The sequence below is a fragment of the Bos javanicus genome, chromosome 9 (assembly GCF_032452875.1).
Source record: "Bos javanicus breed banteng chromosome 9, ARS-OSU_banteng_1.0, whole genome shotgun sequence".
NCBI lineage: Eukaryota > Metazoa > Chordata > Mammalia > Artiodactyla > Bovidae > Bos > Bos javanicus.
The window spans coordinates 50,570,740-50,595,839 of record NC_083876.1 but is presented as its reverse complement, the minus strand read 5'-3'; the positions used below and the strand labels follow the sequence as shown (position 1 = coordinate 50,595,839).

The window sequence follows — 25,100 nt, the reverse complement described above, 5'->3', positions numbered from 1 at the left end:
TTTTTTGAAACCTCTCTGGGTAACACTGACATGCAGCCAAAACCTCCTATAGCTTTAATAGTCTATTGTTTTCAGTGTGTCTTACACCAAATTAATAAAAGACAATTTCCCCATAAATACTGTAGTCCAAATTCAATGAAAAGAAAATCCAAAGTGTTCTACATTAGACTTTAATCTTATAGGTGAACAGAAAAGAAAAAATTAACAAGAGAAGTTAAATTCATGGTATTTTTTTGTAATTTTGAGGTTTACAGTTTAGAAAAGTGAGGATCCAAGCTAAAAAGTTTCAAATACAATTATATTTTGGCTACATCATCTTTCTATTATCATGCATGTGCCCTCAGGGTATTAATAATAAAGTCAAAGGGAAACTGAAACTCTTGCTGGAAAAATAGAATTTCAAAAAAAGCTTGTCAGTCTTTAGAAATAATACCAAGACTGTCTTTGGTGCTGTTTAAGTTTTCTGCCTTTGCAAGCCCAGATATAATATGAGGATGAAACAAGAAACATGTAGAAACCAGAGATAGTCTCATTACATAGAGTTTAGTTACCCTGTGGAATGAAACTGGTTAGGGAGAGTGACATTATATGTAATTAAGATGTCCAGGGTTCATTGGAGCCCCAGGAAACAGATGCAAAATATATAACTATTAATAACAATGATTAAATAACAACAATAGATGTCCTTGTGTTATTAAATACCAGAGATGTGGTTTTTTTATGCTAAGTCACTGGAACTTGAAAATCTCCTGGGACCAAATGTTTACCTCCAAGCTGGATGGTCAAATGATTCCGCATATGCTTTCTGCCTCTGTCAAGGGGAAAAAAAAGTCTTCCCTACTCTCCTTTCTCATCAGGAACAAATTGAAAGACTTAAAGGCTTAGGATGGAGAAGGAAATGGCAACCCACTGCAGTATTCTTGCTTGGGAAATCCCATGAACAGAGGAGCCTATTGGGCTACAGTCCATGGGGTCCCAAAGAGTCGGATACAACTTAACGACTAAACCACTACCACCATAGACAGGAAGCTGTGGTAACCAGGGTACACACTGGTTTTTGGCAGCCAGAAAATCTAGACTGTCCTTTCCTGGCTTGGTATAAATTTTGTAGAAGCTCTCCCTGGGCATTTAGTGTGATGAACAAATTGGCAAATCCACATGTACCCTCTATACACAGAACATTGTTTGGGGAGCCAAGGGAGATAGATATTTTAACACTACACGAGCCAGGATTCTGTCCTCAAGGAAATCAAAATATAGCTGGGGAAAAAAATCCACAAACATCAATTAGGGGATTGTATGCCATAATTCATGATTAAGTAATAAATTAATGTCATAGCTGTTCAAAAAAGGAAAATTAAAATGAGAATAAGTGGAAAGACTTCATGGAATTCGTGCACTTGGGCTTTGAAGGATGCTACCAGAACTAATCTCAGGTGGTTATGCAAGGAGAAGAATGGGCACTTGTACATAGAATTACATGTATGTAAAATGACCTCTGGGAGAAGGCAATGGCACTCCACTCCAGTACTCTTGCCTGGAAAATCCCATGGACAGAGGAGCCTGGTGGGCTGCAGTCCATGGGGTCGCTAAGAGTCGGACACGACTGAGCGACTTCACTTTCATTTTTCACTTTCATGCATTGGAGAAGGAAATGGCAACCCACTCCAGTGTTCTTGCCTGGAGAATCCCGGGGACGGGGGAGCCTGGTGGGCTGCCATCTATGGGGTCGCACTGACTGAAGCGACTTAGCAGCAGCAGCAGCAGCAAAATGACCTCTATGGTTTTCTTTTTCCCTCTTTTTATTTTTCTTTATTAATTAAAAAAGGGAAACTTTTTGTCCATGGCCATGAGCTCAAAATGTATATAAAATGGAAATTGATGATTTAACAAATTTAGTGACATGTTCTTTAGAAAATCTTCAGTTCTTCCTAGATTTTGAGAAAAAAGCAAATTTGAAATAGTAAGTAGGAAAAAAGTGGGAGACTTAACCATACTCTCCCCATCCCCTCCACCCAAATTACCCCAGAATGCATCCATCATGGTTCCTAGAATGTAATTTACTGATCCTAATCTCCTATTTTAAGAAGGAAAAAAGGAAGAAAAGTTAAAAGAGGGGAAATTACCAGGGGAAAAGTTCATTTTATTCATTCATTTGTTTATTTGAGAATTTTTTATCGAGCAACTACAACTGCCTTAGGTACTAGAGACACAGCTGTGAATGAAAGAAATAAAATTTCTACAATTTTGGGTTTTTGTGCCAATGGGCAAAAAAATTCGCCATTTTATGATTTTTAAAGAGAATGAGATGAACAAAGCTTTGAATATAGCTTAGGTCCAACTCCCCATGGATTAGTGAAAGTCAAACTAGGTTTTCTTTTTTTAATCTATGCCATAGGTCACCTCTCTGACAATGAGTATCGATATGGAGCCTTCATCTGCTCCTTCTTTTTCAGGCACACCCCTCCTTGTGCTTCTACTAACAGTTAGCAATCTCTCTTCTGCTCTCTGGAACTGGCCTTCTGCAGCTCCTTCTCCATCTCTCTCACCTGGGATAGTTTTCTTTTCCTCGGTTTCCTCAAACTCCAAAAGCTCATACACCTAGGCAACTATGAAACCCGTAAGTCAGTTATGTGATTTTTTTCCTTCAGACCAAGGGTCTGAGGAACTAAGAACTAAGGTTCTTGTTTGCCACTCAGGACCAGCTCCCACCCTGGGCAGGAGTCACAAATGACATTGCTGACTCATGGCCTAGGGGACCTTCGGGGACTAGAAACAGGTATTCTGGTTTGTGAGCTTGTTCTTTTAAAAGAGAAACAGAAAACCCTTTTCTTTTCCTTAATGAATTATTCTAGTTTTGCTCTGAGACCGCAGCTCTGTTTTATTTTCAGTTGTCTTTTTCCATAACTCCTTTTAGAAATAAAAATGGGAAACGTTATCTAGCCCCTAGGAAGAAATATGTACATACATTCAAAAAGCAGTTTCATGCAACCTTAATAACCTGAATTCTATTTCCCTTTCCGTACATGATGGATGAAATTACTTTGATTATGCTGGCTTTCCAATTACTCATTCATGCCAAGAAAGCTAGCCCTTGAAACCTAGTCACCTTGTTTATTTCTTTCCCACCTTGCCCTTCACAATCAGAAAATCAAAGAGCACTGGAGCCGGAAGGAGCTTCGTGATCCCCAAAGGAAGGATTAAACTTAAAAGTCATACATATTGATTGACCTGAGTTTTCTAAAATTAAACCTAAGTAACTATTTCAATACCAATTTTTAAGCTGTAAAAACTGACTTGGAGTTAGAGTTTTGAGTCATATGAAAGGCTTTGTAAATATATAACCTGGTTGCCAAAGGGTTTCTACTTAATATACCAGGAAAAGATTTATTCCCCTGTGTTCACTTTATTCCTTAATCCAAATCAGTGATTTTCAAATTGTGCTCATTTGAAGTCTGAGGGTCTCTTCCACACGAAAGTGAAGGGAGACCAGTTTCGGAAGTTCTATGCACTCTGCCCTGCTATGCCCAGAGACCCTCCCCTTTTTCGCTCTTAGAGTTGGGTTCAAAAGTACAGGTTCATGTAAATAACACTTTCTGCTACTAACCAAAAAGGAAAATAATTTTTTAATGTTTATTTTAATTTCTTTTTTTATTTATTTGGCTGCGTCCAGTCTTAGCTGTGGCATGCAGGATCTTTCCATCTTTGTTGTGGGATCTTTTTTTTTTTTTTTAATTGTTGTTGGTTGTTGTTTAGTCCCTCGGTTGTGTCTGCCTCTTTACAACCCCATGGACTGCAGCATGCCAGGCTTCCCTGTCCATCACCATCTCCCAGAGCTTCCTCAAACTCATGTCCATCGAGTCGGTGATGCCATCCAACCATCTCAACCTCTGTCATCCCCTTCTCCTCCTGCCTTCAATCTTTCCCAGCATCAGGGTCTTTTCCAACGAGTCAGCTTTTCACATTCGGTGGCCAAAGTATTGGAGTTTTGTTTTTTTTAATTGTGGCACATGAACTCTTTAGTTGCAGCATGTGAATCCAGTTCCCTGACCAGCGATTGAACTCAGGCCCCCTGCGTTGGGAGCATGGAGCTTAGCCACGGGACTACCAGGTAAGTCCCCAAGCAAAATAAATTTTAAAAATAAATGAACTTCCATAAGTAATGGTACACAAATAAATACAAAAAGTCAACCATAATTATTTTCTCACAGACACTTAGACGTGCTAGCAATTGGTCCTGGAGTCAGCAGTGGGCTGGCCTTCTAGTATATGATTCTAGTATATGACTAGATCTTCACTACCATGAACCAGGGCTCCCCACCAAGTGCCCCAGGAGTCAACTCCAAAGCCACAGGCATCCTGGCTACTTAGATACAGCTCTGCTAATATGCTTGTAGTTTATAGTTGCTAGTACAATTATTCATTCAACAAACACATAAGGAAGGACTCAAACACAGAGCCATGATGCCCAGAAGCAACACATTTTTAGTCCCACAGGAAGACAGATAAGCAAAATTTATAATTAACTTATAGTATGTAAAAACAGGATATAAAAAGCAAAATTTATAATTATAGTGCATAAAAACAGGATGTAAAAAGCAAAATTTATAATTAACTTATAGTATGTAAAAACAGGATGACCATTATTTTATTTATTTGGCTGTACTGGGTCTTAGTTGCAGCAGGTGGTGCGTTAGCTGTGACATGTGGGATCTAGTTCCCTGACCAGGGATTGATCACAGCTCCCCCTGCATTGGCAGCACAGAGTCTTAGCCACTGGACCACCAGGGAAATCCCTGACCATTATTTTAATGGGGAAAGTACAAGGTGTGTGAAAGCTAAGAGCCACACCCTAGAGATCAGGGTGAAGCCTGGCAGCATTTCAGGTGACAGCACAAATACGAAGCAGGGAGGGGGAAGATTTGGCTGGATAGGCAAGCAAGAGCCACATGAAGGGTCATGCCACTCGGAGGATTTCATTGATCTATCCTGTAGGAAATGGAAAGCCAGTAAGCCATTCACCTCACGTTATTGAACAATAGATAATTTCTTCATTTCCCTAGCCATTCTTTCTTTTTTTTTTCTCTCCTTTATCCCATTCATGTCAACAAATATTATCTGAATCCCAACTCTGGGCCAATCACTGCTCCAGCCATAAAGAAACTTTGGAATCATCTGAATCCTCTGAGACTCCAGGTCTGCTGCCACACACCCCCAGTCAGGCTTTTCGGGCTCAGCCACCCTTTGGGTGTCTGCTCCAACTGCCCAGTCATTCCTTTGGCATTTCGTATGGGGATTTTCCACCTAGAATCAGCAATGGAATTTTTTAAACTGCAGAACTAGATAACATAAGTAAGGAAAAGAGTTAAAAAGGAGGCTCTTGAAAACATTTAAAATAGCTGCTCAGCATTGAAAATCAGCTTACGGGATGGCAAATGCAAATGTGAGCTCAGACAGGCCCAGCTCAGTTCTGCAAATCCTTTGGTAATGAAAATAGATCCGCACTTTAATTTTTCAAACCATAAACCTCCCCGAAGCAAGTAAGAAAAGAGAGAGAACATAAGGGAAATGTTCTACAAAGAAAGTGGATTTTGCATTTGATGTGTGGATGGAACTCAGTCAGGACAGAAGTTCCAGACACTGTGCAGCAGGCTCAGTCATGGCTGGTACCCTAGGGTCCAGTTCCAATTGGAACCATCTCTTTCCAAAGTCCAGGATCATCTTATCTCCCTCCCACCCCCACCTATCACATCAAACCCTGCTATCTGGCAAGGAGACAGGACCTTCATGAACACTAAGGTATAAATGATTGATAACAGCTTTAAAATGCCATTTCTTCTATAGGGCATTTGCATTTTAACAGAGTCCAAAGTCTCAAGCCAAAGGGAAACTCCTCTGAATGTGAACATATGAAAATAGTTTGCGATGGTTTGGGGGTTTTGTTTTTTTGGGTTTTTTTTTGGCTCTTTCTCCACAGACTCAAAAGTTACCTGGCAGAAAGTAGATGCTTGATCATTCAACAAGGGAGAAATTGAGATTTATAAGCCACTGAGTTCATACCTAGTGCATTTTCTTGGCAGAAAAATAAAACAAGGGGCAGTGCACGTGGCGTGTCCGGTGCGGGACTCCTGCCCAGCCCCCAGTGGCCCCTTAGCGGGCTTCACAGTGAGTCTTGAAGTGCCGCACCTCGTTGTGGATCCTTTCTCTTGAATTCCGAAAGGATTTCCCACACACTCTGACGACATATCTCAGCAGCGGCTCTGCATCCACTGAGCCCTCACCAAGGAGTCTTGAACTCAGCACCTGCCCCGACTCCCCACGGAGGGGTGAAGTGGGAGGGGTTTTTCCTGAGTTGGTCTCTCTCTCAGCCCTACAAGAAGGGTGATAATCGTTTTGGTTTCTGCTCCCCTATTGCTTCAGATTCTCTTTACACTGGTTAGCTAATCCCTTATTGTCCCAAGCCTCTATTAAAATCAGTAATTCTTTATATTAAGCTTTCTTTGTTTATGTAAAGTGCTTTTTTGTTGCCTTGAACTTGATGTTACTGACCTCTGCTCCCCTCCCCAACCCTTTTCCCTCTTCCCCTGGCTTAAAGACATTGTCCCTTCCGCCAGGAGATTCAGACAAAGCCAGAACATCTAGTTTTAAGGCTCTTGTCCAAATTTCTGACATATAAAATCACCAAAATACACTGCCTCAAGGCAATGTTTCTGAGTGTATTACCTTCCTCAAGGTTTATAAGCTGAAATAAACTCAAATATCCCAAATTTCAAGACATGAGGATGTAAACATACTTAGATCAGTTCTTTGCCTTTCCTAGGTTGCAGAAAATCTAGAAAAATAATGTAGGTAGAGTAGGAAAGAGGTAGGAAAACAAAACAAGAAGCCAAAGTTTATCTGCCGGGTATATGCTGAGGAACTAGAGAAATGAGGAAGACAGAAGAACAAAGCATCCTAAATGTTAAAGAAAGTCATGATAGAGAGAGAGAGAGATTTAGAAACAGAGAGATTTGGAGATTTAGAAATTTTCAAGGAAATCTTAATAAGTAGTATTCTGAATAATAAACGTAATCTCTCTTTAGTCCTTCAAGAGATACAAGCACAGTTGAAATTACTTTTGCTTATAGTTGCTGAATGAAGCACAAGCTGGAATCAAGATTCCTTGGAGAAACACCAATAACCTCAGATATGCAGATAACACCACCCTTATGGCAGAAAGTGAAGAAGAACTAAAGAGCTTCTTGATGAAAGTGAAAAAGGAGAGTAAAAAAGTTGGCTTAAAACTCAGCATTCTTAAAACTAAGATTATGGCATCTGGTCCTATCATTTCATGGCAAATAGATGGGGAAACAATGGAAACGGTGACAGACTTTATTTTGGGGGGCTCCAAAATCACTGCAGATGGTGACTGCAGCCTTGAAATTAAAAGAGGCTTGCTCCTTGGAAGAAAAGTTATGACCAACCTAGACAGCATATTAAAAAGTAGAGACATTACTTTGCCAACAAAGGTCCATCTAGTCAAAGATAATAGTTTTTCCAGTAGTCATAAATGGATGTGAGAGTTGGACCATAAAGAAAGCTCAGTGCCGAAGAATCAGTGCTTTTGAACTGTGGTGTTAGAGAAGATCCTTGGACTGCAAGGAGATCCAACCAGTCAATCCTAAAGGAAATCAGTCCTGAATATTCATTGGAAGGGCTGATGCTGAAGCTGAAACTTCAATACTTTAGCCACCTGATGCGAAGAACTGACTCATTTGAAAAGACCTTGATGCTGGGAAAGATTGAAGGCAGGAGGAGAAGGGGATGACAGAGGATGAGATGGTTGGATGGCATCACAGACGCGATGGACATGAGTTTGAGTAGGCTCCAGGAGTTGGTGATGGGCAGGAAGCCTATCGTGCTGCAGTCCATGGGGTCACAAAGAGTCAGACACGACTGAGTGACTGAACTGACTGATGGTTGCTAGACTGTTTCTTAAAGTACAAAGCAAGTCACATGGGTTCCTGTTATATTCAGTAGTCTAGCCAATGTTGTTCTAAAACTTCAAAATGCTTATTCTTTCCAATAGCCCTACAAGAGTGCCCTAAAATTCTACTTCTGAAACCAGGAGATTAAATTTCCTAATGGTGATTATATTCAACCTTCATCATCTGAGCCAAAATACCTATAAATCCCTCCAGAAGAAGGGCCTACTTTCCAACCATGGTGTCTGTGTATGCCAGTCAGGGATGGATGGCCACTGTTTTTATATGTCAGCAGGAAAATCTCTCTCTCGAGTTTTGATGGCGTTCCTTCAATAAGACAAACTGCTTTCTCAGCTCACTGGTAAAGGGTCACTTAATAAAAAAGATCATCCTACATGCCAACACTGGGGAGTCATCCCCACATGCTAGAACTTGCCATTTACCCAATGAGCATGTTGGGATAATAATAACAGGATTTGTTCCACTTACTTTGTTTCTAAAGGTAGAGAGGGTGTGAACCATACATCCTCTGATGCTTTTGGCTTTTGGCTTTCCATATTTGCTTCCTGGCTTGGTACCCAAGCAAGTGTTCTCCCCATGACCTAAAAAAAGGTGGCATCTCTCCCTCTTTACTTCTGCTACCCCTCAATATCCACATAGTCCCAGCTTCAACCCAACATTAGAACTCTTTCAACCTGGTTCACCCAACACTGGGTTCTCTTATCTAAATCACATCTTTCTGGATCGCCCACAACAAGTTGTAGTCTTCGAACTACCTCTGCTGTATCGTATCACACAGCCTTAAAAGAAGATGATCCCTCCCTCTACTCTTCCTGACAAAGAGTAGCAGTTTGTCTTGTTTCTTATAATCCCATTAATCCACGATCTTCCTCACCTCTAGCATGGGCCAGGCCATTATTGTCAGGGCTTCCCAGGTGGCACAGTGGTAAAGAATCCACCTGCCAATGCAGGAGACACAAGAGATGCAGCTTCAATTCCTGGGTATGGAAGATCAACACACTCCCGTATTCTTGCCTGGAAAATCCCATGGACAGAGAAGCCTGGCAGGCTAAGTCCATGGGGTTGTGAAGAGTTAGATAAGACTAAGAGACTGAGCACACACAGGCCATTCTTGTCAATTCCCTGCTGTGTTAGTCATTTTAACCCAAAAGCTCTCATTTTACATCATCATTACGATATGTCCATTTCCCCAAAACCTCTTCACCACAATAAGTATATAGGTCATTCTCAGGGTGTTATTACCAAACTGCTCCTGCCTTTCTCCATATCAGAAGATAAGAAAGGGCTACAAGGAAAGGAAGAATAAGTCAATGCATTTTTTGGCCCTAACTCAGAGACTTCTGTAACAACCTCTCCTGACTGGCTGATGCAACATCCATACCTAATTTCTTGCTCCTTTGGTCCTTTCCACTATAGAACATGCAGTGGGTAAGTATGCACTTTTCTAGGCTTTTGAACAAGTAGGGCTAGCCATACAATATATGGTCTGCCCAATAAGATGTAGAAGAAGTCTGCCAAGGTGAGAACAGTCCTGGGAAAGTTTTGGGTTCCTGATAAGAGAGGCCAATATTGCTGGCCTCGCCCAATCCCCCATCTTTCTGCTTTGAAGGTGAGTACAGTAGCCAATGCTGGAGCAGCCATTTCGTGGCTCTACGGCAGCAAGTACAATGGAATGCTCATGGTGACATTATCAAGCTGTTGAACCAACTCTAGCCACTGCCTGACTCTCTGGATCTTTGTTATGTGAGCCACTATGAATTGAGTTTACCATCATGTACAGGCAAAAGCATTCCTAGTTATTATACAGGGTCACCAAATGTCTTTCCAGAGCTATCTTTACAAGTTTCTCATCCTTTTCCCACTTTGAGAAAGAGCCTTTATTTAACAGTCTTTATTTTCCTGAAGAATGAATTATCCTTTTTTCTATTTCAGCATGATACCACAGACAAGCACATTTTTAGATTTTGTGTGCTTAAGAATTTATTAATATCCATCACTACCTGACACTGTTATTTAACTACTGTAATTATATTTATTGTTAATCTGTTAAAGTTGTTGCCAAAATGTTGATTAATTTTACTATATGTCATAAATATACCTTACTCAAAATTAATACCATAATGTATATGTTACTTATACTTTATTGATAAAATATCACTATAGCATCATATTATATCATATGTTATCTACTTATTGCTTTTCTTTTTCACTAGAATAAAAACAGTGCCTAGAATAATGCCTACTACCAAGTAACCATACAGTAAATATTTATTGAATAAATAAATGAATCTTACTTTTAAAATACTTTCTTAAAATTAGTCTGTTTCAGGCAAAAAAAAAATTTAATGGGTGTGTTATTAAGGGGTCAGTTTAAATGAGGGGTCCAGCTTGACATCCTACAGAAGCAGCCTTTTAAACACTGGCAATTAGTTTTTTAAATAAATTACATTCTTTGTTATTTAAATTCCCCATAGGCAATTAGACTTCTGGTTTTAAAATGGGAGTCTGGTAAGATGTCACTTTAGTAGACTCCTGTTTCGACCATGGTCCTTCTTAAATCTGCATCCGGGGCACAAAGTCAAATCACAACTTCTCTTCAGCCTCGGGGATCAGGAGCAAGATGCTGACCCACACTTTTGCCAGTTAGTTTCCAAATTCCTTTCAAAGATCCCTTTATGATGAGCATCATTTTAAAATGCATACCCTCTGTTTTCTTCTATGCATGATTAAAATAAAGTCTTCATGAAAAAATTTTAAGTCCTCTCTGTTGAAAAGCAAAAACAAGAGAGCGAGAGAGGGTATCTGATAGCATGTGGTCTTTCCCAAGTTAAACAATGAATGTTAAAATTGCGCCTGTTTCTCTTAAGGGCCCTTCCCACCTCTGGAAACCGAGCAGATCTTCCCGTGTGAATTCTGGCCACCCCAGAGGTCATCCAAAGTGGGTGGATGATGACTCTATCACCAGAGAGGGACTCTTCGTGGCCAATGTTACATCAGTGAGTGGCTCTGCCTGCCAGTACAGGGCTCGAGTCAGCTCTGACCGTTATCCAGATTTTCCCAGTGAGGCACCGGCTGACCACTTTCCAGAAGCCTGAAGGCTTCACTTGGTACATACAGGAAAAGCAGAGTACAGCATGACAAAATAAGTATACAATTCCCAGAGCTAAGTAGGTAAAGACCTTGAATTTGTTATCTATTGCTGCAGAACAAATTACCACAAACTTAGTAGCTCAGAGCACTTCACATTTACTATCACATAGTTTGGATGGGTCAGGAATTTGGGCACAGCTTGGCTGGGTCCTCTACCTCAACAGATTGCCATCAGGTGTCAGTCAGAGCTGGAGTCTTATCTGAGGGCTCAACTGGGGAAGGATCCACGCCAACGCTCACGTGGTTGTTGGCAAGATTTAGCACCTTGCAGGCTGTTGGACTGAGGGCCTCAGTTCCTCGCTGGCTCATCTGCCAGAAGTCTCCTTCAGTTCCAGGTGGGCCTCTCCATAAGTGGGATCACAATATGGCAACTTGCTTCATCAGACAGCAAGGGAGAGTCACACATACTCAGGCTTCGGTCTTCATCTTCTTTTCCCACACATTCAGTCACTGTGCCTTACTCATTCTAACACTGAAGTGTCTCTCAAGTCTGTCTCCCTCCACTCTAAATGCTAAAAATCAAGCACTCAGCATCTCTCTACAGAACTGTCTCAATAGCTTTCTAATGGGTCTCTCTGACCCAGTGGGGGAGCTAGTAAAAGTTTAACAACTGACTCTCTAGGGGGCCGGTAAAACCCTGATTTGTAGAATCTGCTGAACTGCGTGGTATAAATACTCCAATCCTGGCTCATTTCAAGCTACCAAAGTCACATCCCTGATGACAGAAGCTCAGTACACAGTATTATACACTGTTTACACTGTGCAGATATAGTATATACATAGATAACCTCGAGAGCTTAGATAATGGCAAAATAAGATAATTAGGAAGTGATATGCCCTGAGTATTTATTGTCTTTGTTTTCAAAATAACTTAACAGTAACTTTATATAATTTAATATCGAACAACATTCATATTCAATAACCTACTCAGAAAATTCCTGAACACCCAACAATTGGCTCTCACAGCTGATGATACATACCCCCGGAGCACACCACAGCCCAGCCTCTTGTCTCTGGACAAGCTGTTCTTCAAAGCACAGCAAACATCTTAACACAAATCTGGTCATGTCACTGTCCCTGTTCGTTTTGGTGGTGTCTCATACCTACAGCTCTGACCATGAATCATCCTCTGACCACACCTATGGCTCCAACTGCATTTTAGGTCACAATTAAACATAATGGTAATAACAGCAGTAACAGAACCTAACAGTTATTGAACATTTACTCTGTACTATTTAGCATGCATGTATTACTTCATTTAATCTGTACAACCATCGTAGGAACTAGCCACTCTTAGTGTCCCCATTTTGTAGGTGAGAAAAATGAAGTGTGTTTCAGTGACCTGTAAAAGTTCACACATAGAGTAAGTAATGAAAGAAAGTGAAAGTCGCTCAGTTGGGTCCGACTCTTTGCGACCCCATGGACTGTACAACCCATGGAATTCTCCAGGCCAGAATACTGGAGTGGGTAGCCATTCCCTTCTCCAAGAGAGTTTCCTAACCCAGGGATCAAACCCAGGTCTCCCGCATTGCCGATGGATTCTTTACCAGCTGAGCCACCAGGGAAGTCTAATAATAAAATCCAGATTTTTAGGACTAAGCTTCATCAATCAATTACCATTCTCTAACCTGGAGGGTGACTTGACTAACTAATGGACTATCCCCATCTGCAGAGATGCTTGACTGCCATCCGTGGCTATACTAAGAGGATGCGACTTTTCTTTTCTTTTCTTTTTTTTAAGAAAAAATAACTTTCAGGGGAATATTCTTCTGATGGCTTTCATCATTGAACTTAGTAAAGCAATCTTAAAATTTCAAGAACAACAAAGCTCTTCACATGCATTGTGTTCTTCTCATCTTTCTCCAATTGCATACTTTTTTCCTCTGTCTAAAATGCCGCATCTCCACTGAACCCAGCACCACATCAGCCTATTCTTCTCACACTGCTTCAGAGTATCTAGTTCAGTGGTAATCTAAATGGGGAGGCAAGAGACACTGAGAGGCTCAAGAATGTACAGCCAACACTGAGAGTCCAGGAACACTGGGATCAATGCTTATTTGGGGCAATGAGATTTTTTTACCATCAAAAAAAAAATTTTAATCAGAAAATCATTTTATCCAAATGCCAAGGCACAGAAGAAATAGGTAAGGTGTCTTATGGTTGAAACAGTTGAAATGTATTTGTTAAAATGGGGTCTAGCTCACCATTCCTTCTTAAGTGAAGTCGCTCAGTCATGTCCGACTCTTTGTGACCCCGTGGACTGTAGCCTACCAGGCTCCTCCGTCCATGGGATTCTCCAGGCAAGAATACTTAAGCTACCATTAAATTAGATAGAATGAAAGTGACAAAGACAGGGAGAAAGAGAGAACAAGAGGGGAAGGAAGGGGAAGGAAAAAGAGGATGGAAGGAGAGAGCACAGAACGCAAAATATCATCCATCACTTAACTTGAAGACAGCTTGTTGCCAAGATCTGTGTGGCATGCAGAAGTCTAGAAAACTACAGTAGTTCCCCCTGTACCTGCAGGGGATACATTCCAAGAACCCCCAGCAGATGCCTGAAACTGCATATAGTACCAGACCCTATATATATAGGCTATATATACACTATGTTTTCTTCCTATAATATACACCTATGATAAAGTTTAATTTATAAATTATGCACAGTAAAAGATTGACAAGAACTAATAATAGAATAATTATAACAATATACTATAGTAAAAGTGATGTGAATGTGATTTCTCTCTCTAAACATCTTGGTCTGTACTCACCCTTCTTGTGATATGTGAGATGATAAAAAACCTGCCTAGTGAGGTGAATGATATAGGCATCATGATATAATGTTAGGTTACTATTGATCTTCTGACCCTATTTCAGAAGGAAGATCATCTGGCTCCAGTGATCCTGCATCCCTGAGCTACAATGATGTTGATGCTTGGATGTCAGGAGCAAAAAATGTCAGTAGTTGGGGATCCCAGGTAGGACCCAGTGGGACAGAATGAGATTTCATCATGCTAATTAGAACAACACACAATTTAGACCTTCTGGACTTTTATGCTTAATATTTTGGGGCCACAGTTGACTTCAACTGAAACAGTGGACAGTGAAACTGAGAGAAAGACCCTATGGCCCTTTTAAGACCCTATGGCCCTTTGCCTACCTACTGTCTGTAGAAAAACTTTAGCCAAAGAATAAGTTTAATCAGAGAAATGAGAAAATGCAGAAACAAAGCAATACAGTCAAAGGAGACTAAATAAGAACAGTTTGGTCATGAAGCATAGACCTTTAGTTCCTTCTCAAGGGCTATAGAAAATATTCTGAGCCATATCCTGTGAGCTGTATTATAGATTCTGAAACGCTCACCAGTAAGAAGTTAACAACATGACGACCGGACTGTAGCCTTGACATGAGATGCCACGAGTCCAAGGATTGGCCTCAAAGAAATGGAACCAAACCAAAATCTCCTGCCTTAGCAGGTGGATTATTTGCCACTGAGCCACCAGGGAAGCCCTAGGAAACCCTGTTGTAATGGAAATAATAATCAAATGGCAGCCTATTTTTGAGCCTTTCAAGGGGTCTCTGCTTAGACGCACTTTACCTACATGATTGCACTTAGCCTCCACTCTTCCTGATGAGGAGTAGCAGTTTGTCTTGTTTCTAATAATCCCATTAATACACTATCTTCCTCACCCCTTGCATGGAGCCAGGCCATTATTGTCAGGGCTTCCCAGGTGGCAGGTGACATCAAAGGCTCTTCTGGAGCAAACGGACCAACCAACCAGCCTCTAGGATTGCTGTCAGGCATTAGGTCCAAGTCACAATTTTTGGTGGCATAATTTGACCACCTGAGTCTATATAATTAGGAATCTTGTTTTACACAATTTTGACAGATTCTGTTGATAAGAGAAACAAAACTGAACAACAAAGCAAGCAGAAGGAGGCACACAGATCCTGGGAACCTCAGCAAGTGTGTCTCAGGCAGACAGGAAGCTAACAAACCAGGTATGTGAGTGTGTGTAACCATGAAAACTTTGAATTAGTTGCCAGACAGAGTAAGTGCCCTAAAACCAAGATACATTTTAAAATGCTTTTATTCCGAATATTTATTCATAGGTCAAGCCTCATTTTTCATTTCATTAATGCATTCATATTGCACCTGTTTTCCTCTCCCTTAGGTGCTTTACATATCCAAATGAACAAATACCAATTCACTCCAGGTTCCCTTGCAGCCTCTTAACTCTCGGCCTCTGACATTCCCTTTCCCTCCCTCCTTCCTTCACTGAATCCTGCTTTCTTGGACTTTCTCAATCCCCCATGCACGGTCCCACAATTACCACCCTTAACCTCTCCCACATGTCTCCTTTTGTTTGCCCTGAAAGACACCAGACTAGGAGTAATTTTCCTTTGATTTAAAATCCAAGCATAAGAAAAGCCTTATTGATTCAGTTTCAGCATCTGGTTGTAGGGAGAAGGTAGTAACAAGAATTTGTATTTCCAGGTGTGGTTTTTTTCTCAAGATGCTTTAAGCAACACTGTGTTTAAACAACCAGACTCAACTGATCAGTTTGAATAGTTAAATATATGAGTTCCAGTCCTCCACATTCTCTACAACACTTAGTATTGTCAATTTGTAAAATTTTAAGCATTCTCCTAATGGTTGGGAATAGCTCACGAAAGTATTATCTTGTATTTCTCTAATGGCTATTGATGAGGAGGATTTTTTTTTATGCTTATTGGCTATTGAGATATTCCCTTTTGAAGAGGATTATTTGAACTTTTTGTCCATTTTTAATTGGATATTCTTTACCTACTGATTTGGAGAAATTTTAAAAATAAAGTCTAGGGGCTAATCCTTTGTCTAATATTTGTGATGTAATTATCTCTTCCATCTAACATAAATATGTCTCTGTTGCTTGTCATTTCACTTTCCTTCATGGTAAGAAAAGAGTCTTGATTTTAAAAAAGTCCATTTATCAACATTTCACTTTAAAGTTAGTTCTTTTTGTGTCTTATTTAAAGAATCTGCATATTCCTAGGTCTTAAAATATATTCTCCAATGTTATCTTCTAGAATATTTATTTCATATTAAGGAATATGATCCACCAAAAATTGATTTTTGTGTACAGCCTGAGATAAGGGCCAAAGTCTTTTTTTTCCCATATTTATATCCAATTGATCTAGCACAATTTATCGAAGAAGGAAAACGGCCATTGGCACTGTACTACCGTGGCACATTGGTCATAAATCCAGTGGCCAGGGATATATATGAGTCTGTTTTTGGACTTTCTATACTATTCCTTTAGTTAATTTGTCTGTCCTTGGGCCAACAGTGTTAATTATGATGGCTTTCTAAGAAGTTTTGATATCTGAAAGTCTACAGCCTCCAATTTCATTCTTCAAGATTGTCTTCACTACTTTTAACTTTTGAATTTACATATAAATTTTAGAATCAATTTGTCATTTTCCATTTTTAAAAACCTGTCGGAATTTTATTAGCATGTCATTAGATTGATAGCTCAGTCTGGGGAGAACTGACGTCTTTTTCATATTGTGCCTCTAATCCAGAGATGTTACAGTCCTCCATTTACCGAAGTCTTTAATTTCTGTCAATTATATTTTATAGTTTTCTGTATAGAAGCCTTGTATTTGTTACATATTCCCTGACTATTTAATATATTTGCTGCTGCTGCTAAGTCACTTCAGTCGTGTCCGACTCTGTGCCACCCCATAGATGGCAGCCCACCAGGCTCCTCCGTCCCTGGGATCCTTCAGGCAAGAATATTGGAGTGGGTTGCCATTTCCCTCTCCAGTGCATGCATGCATGCTAAGTCACTTCAGTTGTGTCCAATTCTGTGTGACCCTATGGACAGCAGCCCACCAGGCTCCTCTGTCCACAGGACTCTCTAGGCAAGAATACTGGAGTGGGTTGCCATTTAATGTATTTGATGTTAGTATAAATGGCATCTTTTTAAAACTTTACTTTCTAATTTGGTGCGGCTGATATAAGTAAATACAATTGATATTCGTATGCTGACTTTATTGTATACAATAGCCTGACTAAACTACCCATTAATTCTAACAGTTCATTTGTAGATGTTTTGGAACCTCTTTATACACAATCATATCATCTGCAAACAAAAACTTTTATTTCTTCCTGTATAATACTTACATATGTTGTTTCATTGTCTTATCTCATTGCACTGGCTAAGAATCTCAATATAATAATGATTAAAAGTAGTGGTAACAGACATCCTTGTCTCATTCCTGATATCAAGGCAAATACTTTCACTATTTAATCATTAAGAATAAAGTTTGCTGTTGATCTAGCAGGGAAGGAACTTTGATTCCTTTTGTAATTAAGAAGGTTACTTTTTAATCCCAGCTTGCTAAGGACTTTTTTATAAGTTGGTATTGAATTTTATCAAATGTGGTTTCTTCATTCATTGAGGTGATCTTTTCTTTTCCCCTTCACTCTGTTAAAATTTCTGCTTAATTCCACTATGATCAGAGAATATACTCTGTATGATTTTGGTTTTTTCAAATTTGTTGAGACATATTTTATGACCCAGCATATGTTCTGCTTTGATAAATATTCCACATTCACTTGAAAAGAAAGTGTATACCTGCAGGCATTCCATACAATAGTCTATATATGCAGTGAGGTAAATTTTGTGGATCATGCTGTTCACATTTTTTATGTGCTTACCTAAATTTTGTCTGAAAATCAATAGCAGAAAAATAATTATAAAATCACCAAATGTTTGGAAGTTAAGCAATATAATACTAATTAATCCATGAATCAGAAATATTCATAATAAAAGGTAAAACAGAGCTTAGAGAAAAATTTATAACTTTAATGCTTATCTTGGAAGAAAAGTAAAGCTTAAATTTTTTATTGTTTTTATTTCCCTTTTAAGTTGGCTTTTTTAACATTATGAAATGTCTTTTTATTTGTAACAGTACTTCTCAGCTGAGGACATTTGGTAAGGTCTAGAGATAACTTTCGGAGAAGGCAATGGCACCCCACTCCAGTACTCTTGCCTAGAAAGTCCCATGGACAGAGGAGCCTGGTGGGCTGCAGTCCATGGGGTCGCTAAGAGTCAGATATGACTGAGTGTCTTCATTTTCACTTTTCACTTTCATGCATTGGAGAAGGAAATGGCAATCCACTCCAGTGTTCTTGCCTGGAGAATCCCAGGGATGGGGGAGCCTCATGGGCTGCCATCTATGGGGTCACACAGAGTCAGACACAACTGAAGTGACTTAGCAGCAGTAGCAGCAGAGATAACTTTGGTTGCCACAATTTGGGGTGGTGGGTGCTATAGATGTCTAATGAGTAGGAACCAGGGATGCTTGCTGATAAGCATCCTACAGTGCACAGGACAGCCCTCCCCTGCCTCCAACAAAGAATTATCTAGTCCAAAGCTCAGTAGTGCTGAAGAACTGAGTAACCAAACCCTGTTCTATAGTGTGACTTCTTGCCTTAAAATCTACTTTATCTGATATTAATTTAATTAATATCCATATGGGATCTTTTTTTTTTTTTTTTTTGCCTGAGGAATTCTCTTTATTATTCCTTTTGGTGTTCATATTCTAGAGATTAATTTCATCAGCTTTTGTTTATCTCAAAATGTCATTTTTTATTTTACCTTCATTTTAAACAATGTTTTCTTGGTAGAAAATTCGAGGTTGACAGTCACTTTCTTCTGCCATTTAACAGATGCCATTCTATATTTATCTAGGTTATCTTAGTTCTCACAAAAGTCAGGTGTTACTCATATTTTTGCTCCTGGGCATGTTTCTTTTCTTTCTGACTCCTTTTAAATTTTTATTTTTGATTTTGTCTTTTCTTTAGTTTATTATGATACGTCTAAGTATGGTTTTCTTTGCATTTATCCTAATTATAATACATTGAACTTCTGTGTCTGTGGTTTGATGTCACATGGATTTATAAAAATTGTCAATATTTTTTTTCTATTTATTTTAATTGGAAGCTAATTACTTTACAACATTGTGGTGGTTTTTGCCATACATTCACATGAGTCAGCCATGGGTGTACATGTGTTCCCCATCCTGAACCCCCTTCCCACCTGCCTCCCCATCCCATTCCTCAAGGACATCCCAGTGCACCAGCCCTGAGCACCCTGCCTCATGCATCGAACCTGGACTGCCAATCCGTTTCACATATGATAATATACATGTTTCAAGGCTATCAACCAATATATTTTCAAACCTTACTTCAGACCCATTTTCTCTCTTTTTGTTTTCTAGGACCTCAGGTACATACATTTAGATACATATATACATACATTTCGGAGAAGGCAATGGCACCCCACTCCAGTACTCTTGCCTGGAGACTCCCATGGACAGAGGAGCCTGGTGGGCCGCAGTCCGTGGGGTCGCTAAGGGTCAGACACGACTGAGCAACTTCACTTTAACTTTTCACCTTCATGCATTGGAGAAGGAAATGGTGACCCACTCCAGTGTTCTTGCCTGGAGAATCCCAGGGACGGCGGAGCCTGGTGGGCTTCCATCTATGGGGTCACACAGAGTCGGACACGACTGAAGCGACTTAGAGGTAGCGGTAGCGGTATACATACATTTAGGTACATACATTAGCTTTTTCTCATTTCTATATATATCTTATATTACATACTTTCTCTGTCTGTGTATCAATCTGGATATTTTCTACTAACCTGTCTTCCAGTTCAATAATCCTCTTTAATATGAGTTCTAATCTGCTATTAAACTCATCTTTGAATTATTAAGTTATTGTAATTGCAGTTATAAAACTCCTATTTGATTCATTTATATAGGTTCTTGTTCTCTGGTGAAATTTTCCATTGTTTCCTCTATTTTATTAAGGACATTAATCACAGTTGTTTTAAACTATGCCTGTGTCTGAGAACTGCAATATCTGAATCACCTGTGAGTCTGTCTCTTCTGTAGATTTTCCTTGGGTTTTCTTTTTTCTTGTTGTTGTTCGGGATTTTTGTTTGTCTTTTATTTTGTTTTGTTTTCAGTCCTTTGATCCTGTTTCCTAATATGCCTGATAATCTCATGTTTTAATGTGTGAGAAATCCTGTCTGTGTATAATTCCACAGAGAATTTTTTATTTTTTCCTGGAAGACAGAGAACTGAGAGATCCTTCTGATCCAGTAAGGTGAGTCTATTTCTGGTTCCCCCTTGTCCCAGTGCTCGGTCCGCCAGGAGTCCCAAGTGAGAACTACAGTTCATTACCAGCTCCCCCCACACACACACCTTCCTGAATTCCAATTTAAGTCTCCTGAACACTGTGACAGGAGAAGGCAATGGCACCCCACTCCAGTACTCTTGCCTGGAAAATCCCATGGACAGAGGAGCCTGGTGGGCTGCAATCCATGGGGTCTCGAAGAGTTGGACACGACTGAGCGACTTCACTTTCACTTTTCACTTTCATGCATTGGAGAAGGAAATGGCAACCCACTCCAGTGTTCTTGTCTGGAGAATCCCAGGGACAGGGGAGCCTGGTGGGCTGCCATCTATGGGGTCGGACACGACTGAAGTGACTTAGCAGCAGCAGCAGCAGCAACACTGTGACATCACCCTCTCTGCTTAGCTTTTTAGACTCTCGTTTCTACTCTCTGCTTATTTTATCAGCATCTCATTCCAAGCATGTACTTCTTAGGATGTGACAAATGACTCAAGGAAAAACTACAGGCAGGATACTGGGATCAATATCCTACAGTACTCTTTCCTCTAAGATCTCACTCCTCAAGTCTTGGCTGCCTTAGCAATCTTGAACACCAGTGTTTGACTCCCAGCCTAATGAACCCACTTGGTACAAGGCTTTTGTCTAGACTTTGTGCCCTGAGCTATAATTGGCTGTGTTCCACACAGAAAAATTGATAGTGAACGTAAGACTTGCTTCAGTGCATTTTTCTTCTCATTGGAACTTTGATCTGTCAAGTCCTGCCTGCCTTGATTTCCCTTTGTTGCCTTCAAACATCTGTTTTACAGTTGCACTTAGCAGGAAGGTTAGTCTGATACTAGCTACTCCATCTTAATCGAAAGCACAAGTGGTAACTACTTTTTAATAGGCTATAAGCAATACAAAGTTAAGAACTAATTGGATTCATTAAATTATTTGGCTAATTAGACTAATAACTACCTTGAATTTCCACAGCACTATTCTTCCAAGGATTTCAAAGTACTTCCACACATTAACAAAGGGCCATTACTAGTTCCCTCTAGCTCTAATTTGTAAACTTAAAACGGAGTAATGGAAGAAAATAACTTCAGTTCCCAGGTACATAGGTATCCCAAGAAATTAGATAAAAACTGTACTAACATGCTGACTCCCAAAATCATTGAAGTGCTTTAAAATCCTAGGAAGTAGACTCCCCTCAAGTACACTGTGATTCATATTAAGCCTGTTACTCTCCATAACCTCTAGTGACCAAAAGCGATATGGAATGTATGTAGCTGGTACTAAGTGCTGGTTTGGATACTTCATCAAGCCAAGTGAATAGACTGCATTAAGACTACTCAAATATGCTTTTTAAAATATAATTATAGGCAAACGTGAGAGATAATGCTGGTTCTATTCCAGACCATCACAATAAAGCGAGTATCACAATAAAGTGGATCACAAAAAAAATTTTTTGGTGGGGAGGGGTGGTTCCCAGTGCGTAGAAAAGTTGTGTGGGACTTCCCTGGTGGTCCAGGGGCTCAGACTCCAAGCTCCCAAAGCAGGAGGCCGAGGTTTGATCCCTGGTCCAGGAAATAGATCCCCCATGCTACCGCTAAGAACTCACATGCCACAGTTAAGACCCAGTACAGTCAAATAAATAAATAATTTTTTAGGTTATGTTTACACTATACTGTAGTCTACTGGGTGCAATAACATTGGTGGTTTAGTCACTAAGTCGTGTCCAACTCTTGCGACCCCATGGACTGTAGCCCACCAGGCTCCTCTGTCCATGGGATTTTCCAGGCAAGAATACTGGAGTGGGTTGTCATTTCCTTCTCCAGGGCATCTTCCCAACCCAGCAATCGAACCCGGGTCTCCTGCATTGCAGGCAGATTCTTTACCAACTGAGCTATGTCTTTTTTAAATGTCCACAGCTTAATTTTTTTTTTAAATACTTTATTGCTAGAAAAAATTCTATCCACCCTCTAACAATGAAGGGTGGCCACAAACCTTCAGTCTGTAAAAGAAACACAATATCTGTGAAGCTTGATAAAGGAAAGCACAATAAAATGAAATATGCCTATTGGAGTGAAATAATTTTCCATAAGATTTATAGGATAACAAATACTGCAGTTTAATTCAGAATTGGTTCTCTCATGTAAGCAATGCTATGACAATATTACAAACCATATTCTGTTTATCCTTTCAAGTTCACTGTACCAGTATCCTTTGAAGTGGTATTTTTTTCTATAAAGTTGCAGTTTTTTCCATGCCTTCTCTCTAGAATTGGCATTAAACCTGGACTTCTTACAAATTCTTTCCAGAGAAATATATTCAGCTTATAAAAAAAAATCTGAAGATCAAAAATAACCAAAAACCTCAATGGGGAGAAAAATTACTAAATAAGCAATAAGAGCCTGTGGACCTGAGCTCTATATCATAGCAAATAGTTACAAATGAAACACAAAGCACCCAATAGACACCCAATAAATATTTGATGATATTGATTTCTTGCATCCTACGATGAGTTTTTAGTGGGGCTTTGATAGTAATTGGGTACCTCATCTTAATACCTTGACACAAGGGAATTTGGAATAATCCATCATCACGCTTCCCCAAGATTCCCAATAACAAGCACCACAAGCTGGGTGAGAATAGGTTGACCTCATAAGGCCCCATGCAGCCCTGTGACTTGAGAATTAATAATAAATGGAGGCTGGCATTTTTATAGCCAATTTCTGCCCAGAATTGAAAGTATCTCATAGAGACTGGCTGGGCTTCTTACCTTTTCTTGAAAGACTAGGAAGAAAGAAATATGGCGATGTCCATTTTATAGCACAGAAATCAAATATTTCAATAAAGGTCACATAACATGCCCAGCTCAGCTAGGGCAAGTACCTGGGTGTCCCCAGTACCTGTCAAATGAGTTATTGACTAGTGTTAATTTCCTGCTTGCTGTTACTCCTACTACAGACCAAATCCTAACTACTAGACTGTTTCTAACAGTGATACCATCCTTATGTCTGCAAATGGACCACACTGGTATAACTCTTTTAATGCTCAGCTCACACCTATTTTGTCCCATTTATGAATAAGCAGTAAAGCAAAACTATATGTGGGAAAGAAAGGGTGAATTGGGCACTCATTTCCTTCTTGCATTTACCAAAAAAATTTGCCACCTTATTGTATATTTCTATGGGGTCGCACAGAGTCGGGCACGACTGAAGCGACTTAGCACGGCAGCAGCAGTAAGTTATTATCACCTGCAAAATGAAGGTAAAAGATAGGATAGGTAAAATAGGGCTTTTAGCACAGTAAGGTTAAAAAGGGCTTCCCAGGTGGCACTAGTGGTAAAGAACCCACCTGTCAATGCAGGAGACATAAAAGGTGTGGGTTCAATCCCTGGGTCAGGAAGATCCCTGGAGGAGGACATGGCAATCCACTTCAGTAGTCTTGCCTGGAGAATCCCATGGACAGAAGGGCCTGGCAGGATACAATCAATGGGGTCGCAAAGAGTCAGACACAACTGAAGCAACTTAACACACAACACACCCAAGGTTAAAAAAGAGTAGTTCAGATCCTAAACAACCACATGCTTCACAAAGCTTAAAAAATCTAAATGGAGAAGTTTTAGAAACTATATCAGTATCATTGGAGTTTATGCAATGAATAAATCAAATATTTATCACTTCTTGACTCCTGTATTATAACTGTTATTCACAATGAGAAAATCCATGGTTTATGGTGTAAACCAACTGCTACTTTTTAGATAAAGACATATAAGTCTATAAATTCAGTAATGCTGTTTCCACTGGTTAACAGCATGCAATATGCTGAACTTCCATTATAACCTTGAACCCATCTCACCAGTCTTGGGATAAAAGGAAAATTGTGTTGGGACGCATCAAACTGCCTTTTGAGAAATCTGTATGCAGGTCAGGAAGCAACAGTTAGAACTGAACATGGAACAACAGACTGATTCCCAATTGGGAAAGGAGTACATCAAGACTGTATATTGTCACCCTGCTTATTTAACTTATATGCAGAGTACATCATGAGAAACACTGGGCTGGAATAAGCACAAGCTGGAGTCAAGATTGCTGGAAGAAATATCAATAACCTCAGATATGCAGATGACACCACCCTTATGGCAGAAAGTGAAGAACTAAAGAGCCTCTTGATGAAAGTGAAAGAGGAGAGTCAAAAAGTTGGCTTAAAACTCAACATTCAGAAAACTAAGATCATGGCATCTAGTCCCATCACTTCATGGCAAATAGATGGGGAAACAGTGGAAACAGTGTCAGACTTTATTTTTCTGGGATCCAAAATCACTGCAGATGGTGACTGCAGCCATGAAATTAAAAGACTCTTACTCCTTGGAAGAATAAGCTATGACCAACCTAGACAGCACATTAAAAGGCAGAGACATTACTTTGCCAACAAAGGTCCATCTAGTCAAAGATATGGTTTTTCCAGTGGTCATGTATGGATATGAGAGTTGGACTATAAAGAAAGCTGAGCCCCGAAGAATTGATGCTTTTGAACTGTGGTGTTAGAGAAGACTCTTGAGAGTCCCTTGGACTGCAAGAAGATCCAACCAGTCCATCCTAAAGGAAATCAGTCCTGAATATTCATTGGAAGGACTGATGCTGAAGCTGAAACTCCCAATATTTTGGCCACCTGATGTGAAGAACTGACTCATTGGAAAAGACCCTGATGCTGGGAAAGATTGAGGGAGGGAGGAGAAGGGGACGGCAGAGGATGAGATGGCTGGATGGCATCACCAACTCAATGGA

The 25,100-nt window shown here is 39.9% G+C and overlaps 1 long non-coding RNA gene across 1 annotated transcript in view; it reads right to left on the bottom strand.

Annotated features, from left to right (window-relative positions):
- LOC133254425 (uncharacterized) overlaps positions 1 to 23,783 on the bottom strand; it is a 39,382-nt gene extending 15,599 nt beyond the window's left edge. The window contains exon 1 of the long non-coding RNA XR_009738668.1: positions 23,668 to 23,783. This is a non-coding gene — a long non-coding RNA (uncharacterized LOC133254425). The remainder of the gene's footprint in view (positions 1 to 23,667) is intronic.
- Positions 23,784 to 25,100: the final 1,317 nt, after the last annotated feature.